Genomic DNA, 15,975 nt, shown 5'->3' with positions numbered 1-15,975 from the left:
GTCTGTACATCTCTACGGCACCTATCACCATAGCACCCATTTAATAGTATCTGTGCTAATTATCCTATCTTTAAGACACAGTGGCTTAGTTTGTTGGAACAGAATTTATACTGCATTTCTAATTATGGGCATTTATAGGTAATTGCTTAATTTTGATGTGGAAAGAACATGGTTTGCAATATTTTTAGAAATAGTAATTAGAAATGCATCTCCTAAAATCATTACTTTAAAAACTTCATGAACACTTAAATAAAGAAGCAGAATAATTTAATTAGTAAAAGTTAAATAAAAACTTTCAGTTGCCTTTTAAATGGTCAATGAAACTAAAGGGGATTGTGTGTATTATTAATTTTTTCTTAAAGTTGAGTCAGATCCCTATGTGCTGGATGTGAACTCATGAATTTTCTTTTTCTGTATCCTTGGCCATTGTGTTTATGATTATTGTGGTGGTTGACCTGGATTGTTTTTCTGAGTAGGAAACACCCTCAACAGATGAAAATCAGCGCTTATCTTGGCTTTGCAGTAAAAATCCCAAAATAGCATAAAAGTTTTTAAGGAGTGAACAAATCTGTAGAAATCAGAAAGGAAGTATGTATGTATTTTTAGAAATCTCATTTGAATTCAGATTGTTTTTTGACCTCTACTATATATTTAAATAGGTACTAGTTTTCTATTTTAAGCCTCCATCATTGCTGTGGTTTTTAAACAGCAAAGCAAAACAAAATAAAACAAAAATCCCAAGTGAAAAAAAACCAAAACAACCTAACTGTAACTCCAGAGATATTTAAAAGCATTTCTGTAGGGACACAGACGTAGAGAACAAACGTATGGATACCAAGGGGAAAAGGGAGGTGGTAGGATGAATTGGGAGATTGGGTTTAACATCTATACACTACTGATACTATGTATAAAATAGATTACTATTGAGAACCTACTGTATAGCACAGGGAACTCTACTCAGTGCTCTGTGGTGACCTAAATGAGAAGGAAATCCAGAAAAGAGGGGATATGTGTATACACACAGCTGATTCACTTTGCTGTACAGTATAAACTATCACAGTATTATAAAGCAACTATACTCGAATAAAAATTAAAAACAAATAAAAACATTTCTGTTCTACAGTGGGAATCAGAAGGAAAATATAACCAACATTGATTCTAAAAGTTTGACTAGAAAACCTTGATAATCTCAGTCATGTTTCCATGGATTTCATTAAAGAGACATTCCAGCTCTATGTTACTCATTACAATTTATTTATTAAATTTAATTAAATGTGATTCTAATGTTAGTCTAAAATATTAGGTCTCTAATGACTATTAGTGGTTTGATATTAATTGCGAACTTAGAGCATCAAGTACCATGCAGGACAGAAGCCACAGCCTGTTTCCCTGATGGCACATGGGGAGTGATGTAGGAGCAGGGCCGTGCATGTGACATGTGCAAGGGTGGACACCCGAGGAGGTTAGAAAGAAGGTGGAAGGTATGAGGGAGCAAGATCATAACTGCGTGTGTTGCTGAGCGTCTTTATTAAACACCAGGGCTTTTGCTATGTCTTTCTTCAGTCCCTGGAGCAACTGGGCATATATAGTAATGTCCCAGGTGTCCCCAAGCTGAAATCACTCTGGCTTGCATGTACCTGTGGCCTTTTGTGCAACCTTTATTTCTAATGCTTTACCTTGTATATACTCAACTTCCACTTTTGGTTCTCCTTTGCAGCAAAATCGTTCTTGTAGATTCATCTTATTGACCACAGCTTGGCCACCCACCCCTCCCTTCTTTGTGCTCTTTAGGTGTACACTCTTCTCAAATACTCACTACATTAAAAAAAATTGATGCCACAGCACTACTACCTTCCAGAGATCCCATTTCAAGTCCTAATTCTGTTGTGTGTAGCAGTAATAAATAGACCAGTGGGGGATTTAGGGGTTGGCTGGATAAGACACATATCTAAATCCTTCGGATATGGAAACAAAGGAACAAAATTGCTAACAGCACTCCTGGGCATACATAACAGATTCCTTTTTTTTTTTTCCCTCATTTAACTTTTTTAATGAGTCTCAAATTCTGTGACAGATTTTTGGTCAAGTTGTTTCCATTACAAAGTACTGAGTTTAAAAACTAATAACTTAAAACTGCCACACACAAAACAAATGGTCCACAAAACATCCTCCTCTCCTTCTGAAGGTTTTACCAGGCATTGTTATCATTAACTAGTCTTCTGCTATTAAACTTAAATGGCCAATTGAGACATATAGTTCTGAGGCTGTTCCTCCACCACCGATAAAGGCTGGGCTGGCAGGTATTGGGGATGACCTTCACTTAGCCTTCTGAGCTTTCTGGGCAGACTTGGTGACCTGCCTTCTTGTCCACTGCTTTGATGACACCCACGGCAGCCGTCCGTCTCATGCCACCAACAGCACAACGGCCCAGAGGAGGACAGCCAGAGAGGCTCTCAGCACACATGGGTTTGCCAGGAACCATATCGACGATGGCAGCATCACCAGATTTCAAGAATTTGGCGCCATCTTCCAGCTTTCTTTCCCAGAGCAACGATCAGTCTTCTTCAGCTCAGCAAACTTGCAAGCAGCGTGAGCTGTGTGACAATCCAGCACAGGTGCATAGCCGGCACCGCTTTGGCCTGGATGGTTCCAGACAACCACCTGAGCTGTGAAGCCAGCTGCTTCCGTCGGCGGGTCATTTTTGCTCTCAACGGCCACATTGCCACGACGAACATCTCTGACGGACACGTTCTTGACATTGAAGCCCACATTGTCCCCGGGAAGGGCTTCTTCGCTCAAAGCTTCATGGTGCGTTTCGACAGACTTCACTTCAGTCGTCACGTCGACTGGAGCAAAGGTGACCAGCAGGCCAGCTTTGAGAACACCCGTCTCCCCTCGACCCACAGGGACAGTGCCAATACCGCCAATTTTGCAGACGTCCCGGAGGGGCAAACGCAAGGGCTTGTCCGTTGGGCGAGTTTGGCGGCAGGATGCGATCCAGAGCTTCAAGCAGTGTGGCTGGTTCCCCTGGCGTTGCCGTCGTTACGGGTGACTCTCCTTCCCTTGAACCGCGGCACGTTAGCCCTCGGCTCCAGCACGTTGCCCCCACTCCAGCCGGAAAGTGGCACACGTGCTGCTGTGTCGGGGTTGTGGCCAGTTTTCTGAATGGAGGTGCTGACTTCTTCAACGGTTTCCTCGTATCTCTTCCGGCTGGAGGGTGGCTCAGTGGAATCCATTTTGTTCACTCCAGCAACGAGCTGTTTCACAGCCAGAGTGTAGGCCAGGAGGGCACGTTCCTGGCTCTGCCCATTCTCGGAAATACCTGCTTCAAATTCACCAACGCCAGCAGCGACAATCAGGGCAGCACAGTCAGCCTGGGATGCACCTGTAAGCATGTTTTTTTTTTTTTCTTTTTGCGGTATGCGGGCCTCTCACAGTTGTGGCCTCTCCCGTTGCGGAGCACAGGCTCCGGACACGCAGGCTCAGCAGCCATGGCTCACGGGCCCAGCCGCTCCGCGGCATGTGGGATCTTCCCAGACCGGGGCACGAACCCGTGTCCCCTGCATTGGCAGGCGGATTCCCAACCACTGCGCCACCAGGGAAGCCCTGTAAGCATGTTTTTGATGAAGCCTCTGTGTCCTGGGGCATCAGTGACGATCACATAGTACTTACTGGTCTCGAATTTCCATAGGGAGATATCAGTGGTGATACCACGCTCGTGTTCAGCTTTCAGTTTGTCCGAGACCCAGGCGTACTCGAAGGAGCCCTTTCCCATCTCAGTAGCCTCCTCCTCTAGCTCTTCAGCGGCTCCCTTGTCAGTCCCACCACGTTGGTAGATCAGAAGGCCAGGAGTGGCGGACTTCCTGAACCTATGTGTCCGATGACAACGATGTGGATCTTGTCCTTCCCCGTTTTTGCTGAGGTTTAGCCGTGGTTTCCACGACGCCTGTGTCCTGGCGGCAAACCCGTTGCAAAAAAAGCCAGGTTCCTTTTAAAATCTCATCTCTTTCTCTGTTGCCTTTTCCTTCTTCCCCTCCCCCAACTTTTTCTGTCTTTCACCCTAACACGTTGTGATAGAGCGTTTTCTTAGCGCAGAGGCTAAGAATTTTGCTGTATTGATTTGTCACATTGCACCTGCTGAAATCCTAACGGAAAAAAAAACTTGGCACATGAAATAGAAGTCGGTCTGATAAAATTAAACCTCACAAATTACGCAGCTGCTGTGTACATAGAGAACACTATCCGAATCTTCATCACTGACTGCTTCAATATTCTCATTTTACATCTTGGCTCTTTTCATTGGGCTTGCACTCTGCCTGTTGGGAAAGTACGTTTTGGGATGGTCATTTCATCCTGCCGAAGCAGACACTTGGTTCATATGGCTGTGTGAGTGCGTCTGTAACTTATGTTCACGTAAAGTGTGATAACTTACAGATTATTATCTGTAGAGCTGACCCAGGTGCAACTTCTGCAGAGGAGAAACTGATGCCGAAGAGTCACTTTATGTAGGTGGCTCAATCCCGAGGGACTGTGAGGCCGAGGAGGACGCACCCATCTTTAGGGGCAAAAACATCATTTAAAGGAAGAATGATATTAGCATACTTTCCGGGGGGTAAGTCTGAAGAGTTTTACCTTCTCCTAGGATCTCTGATTTTTTTAATTTAAAAAAAATTTTTTTTACGGCCAGTGTTTGCAGGGCTGAGACTGAGCTGTGCTTGTGCCAGCTTTGGAGAGATTTAGGTAGATGAACTTGTGAAAAAGCTATTTACGTAAAAACAAATGTCACCTCATGTTAGGGATTTCTACCTCCTTTTAAAATTTCTTCATTCACTCAAAACACGTGTATTAAGTGCCTGCCAAGTACAAGGCCCAGTTTAGGAGCTGGGGATATAGCAGTTCCCTTGCTCTCATGGAACTTCATTCTAGTGAAAGGACACAGATTTAAAAAAATGGTTAATAGCTCACAAATCACTTGGTGCTCGATGCTATGGAAACGATAGTGCAGGGAAAGAGAATGCTGGGTTGAGGGGTGGGTTCCTATTTTATGCTGGATAATCAGAGATGGTCTCCAATGAGGGGATATTTGAGCAGACCTGATGGAAGTGAGAGGGTGAGCTGTGATGTTTGGGGGAAGAGCAAGTATAAAGATAGGAGGTGGAAGCACGGTGGTGTGTTGGAAAAAGCAAGAACAATGAATGGAGAGAGTACAGGGCAAAGGAAGAAGCAGGAAACAGAAAAGGTCTTTTAGAAGATTTTAAGAATTTTGACTTTCACTAACCGAGAAGAAAAGAGTGATGGTGTCTGATTTATGTTTTACAAGTCCTGCCTGGTCCCTCTGTTGAGAATAGACTGTAGGAGGCAGGGGCGGATGCAGGGAGCCCCATCAGGTGTCAGGGGCAGTTATCCAGGTGGGAAACGATAGGGTTTGTGCCATGGTAGTGATAGTGGAAGAGATGTCACGTTCAGAATATATTTTGGAGGTGGAGCCACCAGGATTTACTTTTGGGATGTGGGTTGTAGAAAATACAAGGACATAGGGCTTCTCTGGTGGCACAGTGGTTAAGAATCCGCCTGCCAATGCAGGGGACACGGGTTCGAGCCCTGGTCCGGGAAGATCCCACGTGCCGCAGAGCAACAAAGCCCATGAGCCACAACTACTGAGCACACGTGCCACAACTACTGAGTGTGTGTGCCACAACTACTGAAGCCTGCATGCCTAGAGCCCGTGCTCCGCAACAAGAGAAGCCACTGCAGTGAGAAGCCCACGCACCGCAACGAAGAGTAGCCCCCGCTCGCCGCAACAAGAGAAAAGCCTGTGCGCAGCAACAAAGACCCAATGCAGCCAAAGATAAAAATAAATAAATAAATTTTAAAAAAAGAAAATACAAGGAGATAAATCTCTCTCTCTCTCTTTTTTTTTTGTCTGAGAAATTGGTCAGTGAATAGTAATTTACGGAAACGGGAGAGCCCGAGGAGGCACGGGTGTTCTGGGGAGAATCAGGAGTTTGGTGTGGGACTGGTTAGGTTTGAGGTGTCTATCAGACATCGCAGATATGTGGAGAAGGTAGGTGGATCCATGAGCCTGGAGATGGGGAGACGAGTCTGGGCTGGAGTCAGCAGAGAGAAGGTGTTTAAAGCTGTGAGACTGGTTGAGATCTGGTCAGTGTGGGTATGCACAGGAAAGCAAAGAAGTACAGTGACTGAGCCCTAAGCCACCCCAAGGTTAGGCAGGTGAGAACCAGCCATACATGCTGAGGAGGATTAGCCAGGGCCTTAGTTTCATACAGCTGCCAAAACCTGAGTGGCTTCAAACAACAGAAGTTGACTGTCTCACAGTTCTGGGGGCTAGAAGTCGGATTCAAGGTGTCAGCAGGGTCCCTGATGGCTCTGGCGCTTATTGGCAACACGTGGTGTTCAGTGGCTTGTAGACGCGTCACTCCAGTCCCATGGTCATCTTCTCCCTGCGTATCTTCGCTTCGTCTTCTCTCTGTGCCTCTGTGCGTCCAGCTTTCCCCATTTCTTAAGGACACCAGTCGTGTCGGATTAAGGCCCCACCCTTATGACCTCACCTTGACCTGGTTGTATCTGGGAAATCTGCAAAGACCCTATTTGCAAGCACGGTTACATTCTCAGGTACCGGGGGCTAAGACTTCCACGTATCTTTTTGGGGGGACACACTGCAATTCATAACAGCCAGCGAGGTGGTAGGAGAACCAGGAGAGTGTGGCATTCTGGAGGCCAAGTGAAGAATGTGCTTCCGACAGGAGGGATGGATAAACTGAGTCAGATGCTGGCGATGGAACAAACAAGATGGCGGCCGAGGACTGACCGTTGGCTTGGCCACGTGGGGGTCACTGGCGTCCTTGCCATGGGCGGTTGCAGTGAAGTGGTGAGGGTGAGAATCGGATTGAAGTTCAGGAGAGAATGGAAACAGAGGAGTTAGAGAAAGCAAGCGTGGACAGCTTTTTGAGGCATTTTGCATATAAGGCATGAGAAGAATGGGTGGTGGCAGTGGAGAAACCAGAGTTCAGAGGAAGAATTTTAAAACAGGGGGTGAGATAGCAGCATGCTTATACACCAGTGTGGAATGACCCAATAGAGAGGAGGAATATTACAGAGAAAAGGGGACAATTTCTAGAACAATGTCTTTGAGGTGGCAAGAGGGTGTGGAATGTAATAGCCGTGCGGAGGAAGGCTGTGTCGACAAGCCCGCCAGGTGATTCTTACGCACGCCCAAGTTGGAGAGCCGCTGTTGCAGATGATCTCCGGGACCTTTTAAAATTCTGTGTCTTGCGATGTATTTTACCCCATTAGTTGAGTATGAAGCCCCCCTTCTGTTTAGAATAATGATCACTGCCTAACGTGCATGAAGAATGAGTTCAGATGGATATGGCCACAGAGTATGTACAAGGAGCTGTGCCATAGGGGATGGTAGCTCTCCGACTGTGCTTTACTCTCAGGGCCTTAATAAGCTGTACTGTCTCTTTAAACTACAATTTCTGCCGTTCAGAGGTGCCTCTTCAGCATTGCCTGGGAGATCTGGCTCTGTCTCCCAACTGCTGTTTTTAGATGACCCTGCATCAGACCCCAGTAGAGTGAAGAGCATGTCATGGGGACTTGAAATATTTGTACTGGCAGGACTCAAATGCTGTATGACAAATTAATGTCCTAATACCCAAATGCTATCCTATCAAATTTTTGTATATTGAGTTAACATAAAATATGACCTAGGACTTCATTAAAACTTTCCAGGGCTTCCCTGGTGGCGCAGTGGTTGAGAATCCGCCTGCCGATGCAGGGGACACGGGTTCGTGCCTCGATCCGGGAGGATCCCACGTGCCGCGGAGCGGCTGGGCCCGTGAGCCGTGGCCGCTGCGCCTGCGCGTCCGGAGCCTGTGCTCCGCAACGGGAGAGGCCCACGTACCGCAAAAAAAAAAAAAAAAAAAAAACCAAAAAAACCCAAAATCTTTCCAAAGAAAACCCCAGTTTGGCTTGTCTGAGGAGTGTACAGTTTTATTTTGTTCACTCAAAATTGTAGCTAAAGGTTAGTATTATCACCTTAATGTGATTGCTCTTTGACTCACTTTTATTCCAAAATGTACAGTTTCCAATAAGAGAGCCATACTTGCTTTCTTGAATCAATGCAAGTTCACTTTCGTTTTCCTAATGTTAGAGGACTGAAAAAAGTTGAGACAACGGAGAGTTTTAATAAAAGCAGGCCGCAGTTGACTTCAGTTTCAGTCAAATAACTTGGTACGAACAGATGTTTGGCCAGCACAGAGAATTATGCTTTACTACCTATTGAACTTAATTTGAGAATATTGACTGCACATTATTTGGTAGAAAATATGAGATTAACATACTCTCTGAGGTTTACATTTATCAAGAGGACATTTATCCCCCTTTCCCGTTTGATCTGAGTTACCCTTCAGTACTAGAAAGTATTTCCTAGTTTCTCTGAATGTGTCTAAGGGAATTTGGAATGAGACTTAACCTTTTAGTACCCTGGGACTTTGTATCCTGCTTATGCTAGTGTCAGATGTTAACTTTTTCCCTTTGGGGCATTTGTCAACATCCCACAGATGAGTGTCTGTCTGTGCCCACCGCGGAGATGCAGAATTTGAGGAGTGCAGGGTCTCTTGGGGCTGACAGTCCAGCAAACAGCATTTGTAACACATCCAGTGCGGTAAGAGCAACAATGGATGCAGGCACAGGTGCTCTGGCTGCCTGATGAGGAGACTTACCTGTGACGGCTGGGCGTGGTAGTCACTGATAAGCGTGGTGATCGGGGGGACGTGACAGTGGAGCTTTTCCAGTATGTGATCTTTTAAATACTTTATAATAACATATCAGTAATAATATTTCACAATTTTATATTTGATTACTTTTATATCCTTTTATTTTATCCTCATAAACATTCTACATATAGGCAGACTGGGAGAGAAAATCAAGGCTTAGTGCCTTTGACCTGCCCAAGTTCAGATGTCCTGGATTTAAGGCTCGTCTCCTATACTTAACCAATTGTAAGTACAAGTATAGGAGCTAAGCCTAAAACCCAGGGCATCTGAGTCCTGGTCCAAATGTTTTACACCCATAGGTAAGGAAATCCTTGGTTCCGAAGTGAACCAAATCAGGTCTAGAACAACTGACAGTTCGGCAATCACTTAAAGGATGTTTGAGCTCTTTTTAACTTTCCTTGAAATTGTAAATCTTTAGCTGCAACTCTGATACTATAGCTTTGCGAAGTTTTAAGGAAGTTTAGTTTGAGGTTTTGGACTGAGATAATTTTGTGTTTAACGTAGCATTTGATAAGCATGCCGTAAAATAATGTTGGTTCTTTTAGAAGAAGTTACTTTAAAGATGCATTATAGGGGTTCCCTGGTGGCCCAGTGGTTAAGGATCTGCCTGCCAATGCAGGGGACACGGGTTCGAGCCCTGGTCCAGGAAGATCCCACATGCCGCGGAGCAACTAAGCCCGTGCGCCACAACTACTGAGCCTGCGCTCTAGAGCCGGTGCTCCGCAACAGGAGAAGCCACTGCAATGAGGAGCCCGTGCACTGCAACGAAAGAGTAGCCCCCGCTCACCGCAACTAGAGAAAGCCTGTGTGCAGCAACAAAGACCCAATGCAGCCAAAAAAAAGTAAATAGACTGAATGGCCTGCAAATCCTGAAATATTTTTTAAAAAATGCATTATAAAACTTAATGCATGCTTTGTTGTTTCCAAAGGAGAAGTTTTTGGCTTGTAGTTTCTCAGATATGAAGTGTTATGGTAGATAGCTTTTCTCCCTTCTCTTTACCCATATTTTAAAGCCACATCTTTATAAGTGATTGAAGCCATTTTGTGTGTGTTTGAAATTATTTTTGATTACTTTAAAACTTGCAGTGAAACTTTATCTGATAGACTAGTTGAATGCCATGTTTAGCTAATGCATCTTCCAAAAATCTAGAAGAGCAGGAATGGATCATATATGTGCTTCTTCTGGAGCAGAGAGAGTGTGCTGCTGTCAGAATCACAGGCAGAATGAAAGGATATGAGTCTAACATATTTGACCCAACCCTGGCTCTTGACCAGAATGGGAGGAGCTGATGGACTGTGGACCTGGTAGCCTGGTCCCACAGCCTCTAGAATGAATGTTATTCATTTTGATAATAGCTGTTCTTAGTCACATTTCTGAGAAAACACACAAAACTGATTGCAGTTGACTATAAAAATATTTTTAGTTATATATATATGACTATAACTAACTTTTACTTTTATAGTCATATATATATATATGACTATAAAAATGTTTGTCCTGTTTTTAGTTAATTGATGTATCTTCCCATAGACATAGATTTAAAGTTAGAAATTTCCCCTTTGGTAGTGGAGTAAACTGATGTTCAAGACTATCTGATTAACTGAAGAAATTTGGAGAAACAAAACAAGTCTAGTTTTAAACATTCTTTTCATGTCATATTACATTGTGAATAAATTAACAGTATAGGCATTTCTTTTTCTTTTTTTTCTTTTTTGCGGTACGTGGGCCTCTCACTGGCCTCTCACTGTTGTGGTCTCTCCCGTTGCGGAGCACAGGCTCCGGACGTGCAGGCTCAGAGGCCATGGCCCACGGGCCCAGCCGCTCCGCGGCATGTGGGATCCTCCCGGACCTGGGCACGAACCCGTGTCCCCTGCATCGGCAGGCGGGCTCTCAACCACCGCGCCACCAGGGAAGCCCCCACAGGCATTTCTAATAGTGTCTTACTGGGAACTCAGACTTGGGGAGTTAATAGGCTATTGGGGTCATCCAGACTCTTAACAGAGCTCAGATTTGGGAACCAGTTCATAGTAAACTGTATCTCTGGCTATATGTATAAGCTAAGGCAAGGATCCAAATTGGACTATTTGACATTTCTTGGACGTGTCCAGTGTCCCTCTGCTGTCCTCTTTCAAAGTGTTGTTTTCTCTACCCTAGGTATCCAGTCACCCTGTTGCTACTTGCTCAAAAGCATTACCCAGTCTTATGGCAAGAGTCAAAAAGCAACGCTCTTCAGGAAATTGTTCTCCCACCTAGGTGTCATCTCTCTTTTCTTTGAGACCTCATATTACCTTTGTGCTTTTTAAAATGGAATTCCTTTATGTGAAAATCCCCACCATGGTCCTGGCACAGAGACATTGAGGGAATGTCAGCTCTCCATCTCTCCATTTTATTTTGCCTTATTTTGTGGCTAGTTGTGTGTATGACTGTTTTGCTTTTAGCAGTTAATAAAGTCGATCTTTTCTGCTTATTTTAACAATGCTTTGTTTTTAGAAAATGCATTATACATGCAAAAGACTATAAATTAAATGCACATTTTAAAGAATTATAAAATTAGCATCTGCATACAAATTGCCGAGCTTAAGAAAGAGGTGGCCAGTACTGCATGGAGCCCTCTGTCTTATTCCATTTGGCTTCTATCACAAAAATATCATATCCTGGGGGGCCTAAACAACAAACATTTATTTCTCACAGTTTGGAGGCCGGGAAGTCCAAGAGCAAGAAACTGGCAGGTTCAGTGTCTGGTGAGACCCACTTTCTGGTTCATAGCTGCCTTCTCGCTATGTCCTTACATGGTGGAAGGGATGAGGGAGCTCTCTGGGGCCTCTTTTATAAGGGCACTAATCCCATTCATGAGGGCTCCTGACCTAAGCACCTTCCAACGTCCCCCTCCTATTACTGTCACATTGGAGATTAGGATTTTAGGATGTGAATTTTGGGGTGACCTAAACATTCAGTCCATAACACCCTCCTTGACCACATTCCTCTCCCACTCAAGTAACTGCAGTCCTAAATTTTTGTGTTTGTAATTTCCTTGCTTCCTTTTGTAGTTAATCTGCATGTGGATGATTCCATAAACAATATATTTCTTGATTTTGTATCTTCTTGAACTATATACTACTAGAATAAAACTGTGTACTCTCCTGACTTGCTTTATTTCACTCAATATTATGCTTTTGGGATTGAATCCTGCTGCGGTGATTTTCACTGTTGTGTAGTATTTCAGTGTACAGTGCATCCAGTCTTTTGATAGACAGTGTAGGTGTAAATGTGAAAGAGTTCTGAGTCTAGGGGATACACCTGGGAATGGAATCGCTGGGTCTGTGTGCATTTCCAACATTTCTGAGTGTGATGCCACTTTGTTTTCCAAAGTGGTTGTACTAAGTCATTCTTCCACCAGCAGCATATCCGTGTTCCTGTTGCTCCAGACTTTTTCCCTAGTGCTTTTAAAGTGCCAGAGGACAGTCACCATAGGCCTGTTTGCATATCTAGTTTTTAACATTGACACTTTCACAAATTTGGGAAATACTGGATTCAAGAATTGAGTAAATTGCCCCCTCCTCTCGGAAGTATTCTCTGCTAGTTTTTTTTTTTTTTTTTTTTTTTTTTGCGGTATGGCTCCGCACGCACAGGCTCGGCGGCCATGGCTCACGGGCCCAGCCGCTCCGCGGCATGTGGGATCCTCCGGGACCGGGGCACGAACCCGTGTGCTCGGCATTAGCAGGCGGACTCTCAACCACTGCGCCATCAGGGAAGCCCCTCTCTGCTAGTTTTTATGAACGAGAGGGAGCACTGTGAAGGAGACAGTCCACACTGCAGTCAGGCGTCCTGGAGCGAGCTCTGGCCCCACCACGCAGTAGCTTCAGGATGGCAGAATGTTCTCTACCGCGAGGAACAGATAAGTCATCCTTACATCGTGACGTGGAGATGGTTTACACACTGTCTCGCCCGTGTCAAAGCTCAGTGAATACAAGTTTCTCTGTGCTTCCCGTCTAACTCAGCTCCAGTGCTAATGCAGGACGTTTTGAACATGGTTCATTGGTCTGCATGGTGATGAATCACCCAGAGACAACTAAGCCTCAGGACAGACAAAGCATTTGTCTGTGTAGCCTCAGGGCAGCCTGTAGCCAAGCTACTCTGGCTGATTCTAATGTGTGTGTCACCACGATGCATCTACTTCGAGGCCTTTTGGGTAGTTTCTTTTCATTTTCATGCGGGAGCCCCCTGAATTCTCTTGTAGGAACTGTGGCTACTTTGGGGGCTAATTTGGGTGGATCATTTGGACTATGGGCTTGTCATAGAGTTGGGTGGTGCAAGCAGTTGTATAAATGTCAGTTTATTGAACACAAACCACTTACCGTGTGCCAGACCCGTTTGAAGCACTTTATAAATACTAGTTCACGTCAGCCTTATAACAACTCCGTGAGGTGCTTACTGAAGGACACGGAGACACAGAGAGGTTAAATAACACGCCCAAGTGACAGAGCTGGAGGGTGGGAAAGCCAGGATGCAGTTAGATGGATGACGGTTACCTTAAGCTAGTGAAGCAGGGGAGTGGCTTTTTGTATATGTCACAGGACCATTGTGTGCCCTAACCTTTGTGTGTAAATACAGCATTGACACCAAAGTTTAAAGAGTTGTCACTTTAACGCCAGACCCCCATGCCTATCCCAGCCCTGCTTCCTTTCGGTATGTGAATTAGCAGATTAAAAAAATGGTTGCTAGCTGAACATCGCCCTTTTTATAATGTCTCTTGAGGTCTCAGAGAGTTCTTAGCAGTCCTCAAAATTGTAAATATTTTTTCAGGAAATATAGTCACTAAACATATCTGATCTGACTCAACCTTAACAGGCACGTTCTGTTTTTCTTGTTAATAGTAATAACGATAAAAACAAACAAAACCAAAACCAGCATAAAAAAGAGAAAATATCAGTGGGTCCAAAACCACCTTTGTACTGTTTCTAGCTCATTAGCCACAGCATTACCTTACCACAAGTTGGTTAGAAACCCTTTTGGAAAAAGTATTTTAGGAAAAAAATTTTTTTTTTTCCTGTTTTGCTCATTTTGCCTTGGTATCCTGAGTGTTTAGGCATATTTGTTGATTTTTACTTTGTCATACTTATAACTCCTCATATTGGTTTCGCTCAAGTCTCGGGGACACCTTTAAAAATGAACTGCTAGGGCTTCCCTGGTGGCGCAGTGGTTGAGAATCCGCCTGCCGATGCAGGAGACACGGGTTCGTGCCCTGGTCCGGGAAGATCCCACATGCCGCGGAGCAACTAAGCCCGTGAGCCATGGACGCTGGGCCTGCGCGTCCGGAGCCTGTGCTCCGCAACGGGAGAGGCCACAACAGTGAGAGGCCCGCATACCGCAAAAAAAAAAAAAAAAAAAAAAAAAGAACTGCTAAATAAATGCGCATACTTCCTCAGGAATTGTTATAGTAAGAGACCATTGGATGAGGTTTACAGAGATTCCAAGGGATTAGCTTATTTTTATTTTTTATTTATTTTATTTTTTTATTTTTATTTATTTTTTTTTTTGCGGTATGCGGGCCTCTCACTGTTGTGGCCTCTCCCATTGCGGAGCACAGGCTCCGGACGTGCAGGCCCAGCGGCCATGGCTCACGGGCTTAGTTGCTCCGCGGCATGTGGGATCTTCCCGGACCAGGGCACGAACCCGTGTCTCCTGCATCGGCAGGCGGATTCTCAACCACTGCGCCACCAGGGAAGCCCGAGCTTATTTTTATAACTGAAAAGCAAAAACATCTCTACTGTCTTTCCCCCAACTATTAATGCTCATTATAAATGCTTTAAGCATTTAAACAAATAAAGAAGAAAAAATGACCTGAAATTCCCATCATCCAGAAACAGTCATTGCTAATATTTTTGCGTATTTCCTTTAAGACTTTCACGGGTGTATGTGAGTGCTCATGGACGTGTCGAAAACACCTAGAAGGATGGCCACTGTTTAAAACAAGTGGGAGGTGAGATTATAACCAAGAAGTTAGCGTAACACCTCATCCTCTTTTTTCCCTTCTCAGGAGTCTCCAAACTTTAAATCTTGTATCGTACATGGTCAGGATGGTGGGGGGTAAGGAACGTTGTCAGTGAATTCTTTGTGGTGGCCCCAGGTCCTTGACTTTGGTCATCAGAGGGCTAGGCCAGAGCAGATGGGTGTGGGGCCTTTCCTCTCCACACTAATGCCCGTGCTGCCATATTTAGCTGTGGCTCCAGCCCTCATCGGATGCAAGGAGGTGGCATTTCCACAGACAGTGGGCTAGAGAGGACCCGTTCTGTAAACCCCCAGTCCCAGGCCTGGAATGAAACTGCTTTTCCTGTCTGTTGGTGTTTTCACTGGATTATCCATACTCTGTCAAGACAATGCCATTTCATCTTGGTTCAAGCATCTCTACAGACTTAGCCCTAGGTACCAAGAGCTTGTGTGTGCAGGTGCCTAATTGGCGACAGTCAGTTGGTGACTGAGTTCCCCACGTAAGGAACCTCCCAGAGAAGGAGGAATTCTGCCTCCACACTGCCTTCAGACTCCAGCTGCAATATTCAGCACTTCCTGCTGGATTGGCCTTCAGATTTCAGATTTGCCTGCCCCTACGATCACGTTATCCAGTTCCTTAAAATCCTTCTCTCTTTCTGTTTATATGTGTATACATCCCATTGGGTCTTTTTTTCTGGAGACCTGACTAATACAGCAGCCGTTTACATCTTTACCACTGTGGTGGTTTTAGAATTCCCGTGCCACTAAATCTTTTGTTCGCCTTTGGTTGTCTGTTTCCTCCCCCGCTCCCTACCCCCACAGGAAGACATTTATCACGTTTAAGAGTAGGGTGGCCCCTAAAGGAAGACGTGTACTCTGGGAGACATTCGGAGTGGCAGCCATCGGGAGCTGTCAGGGCATGTCTGTATTTACATGTTTTCCAGCCATATTTTCCCAGCATGTTGTGGATCTGTGACTTTCCTTGGAGGAATTTGGTATTCAGAAGTCAATAAACAAATTACATTGATCTGTAATGTGGGACTGTCCCAGTGACTGATGGGATACCAACTCTTTCAGAGCAGTGTGTGAGGGAAAGACAGCAAGATTGAAAGAGCCCATGCAGATGACAAGGAACGCTGTAAGAATTCAGTGTAGGTTGTTCCTCTTGGTGGAGTTTGCCACGGCAGA

At 44.8% G+C, this 15,975-nt stretch overlaps 1 protein-coding gene and 1 pseudogene across 3 annotated transcripts in view; one reads left to right on the top strand and one right to left on the bottom strand.

The window, feature by feature from the left end:
* Window positions 1-15,975, top strand: part of NEBL (nebulette) — a 353,899-nt gene that overhangs the window by 90,900 nt on the left and 247,024 nt on the right. The gene's annotated exons all lie outside the window — the stretch shown is intronic.
* On the bottom strand, window positions 2,317-3,790 carry LOC131753051 (elongation factor 1-alpha 1-like; annotated as a pseudogene).

The sequence above is a fragment of the Kogia breviceps genome, chromosome 3 (genome assembly GCF_026419965.1).
Source record: "Kogia breviceps isolate mKogBre1 chromosome 3, mKogBre1 haplotype 1, whole genome shotgun sequence".
In the NCBI taxonomy this organism is placed as follows: Eukaryota; Metazoa; Chordata; class Mammalia; order Artiodactyla; family Physeteridae; genus Kogia; species Kogia breviceps.
Note: the sequence above shows the minus strand (reverse complement) of the source record. Positions and strands in the feature narration are given on the sequence as shown.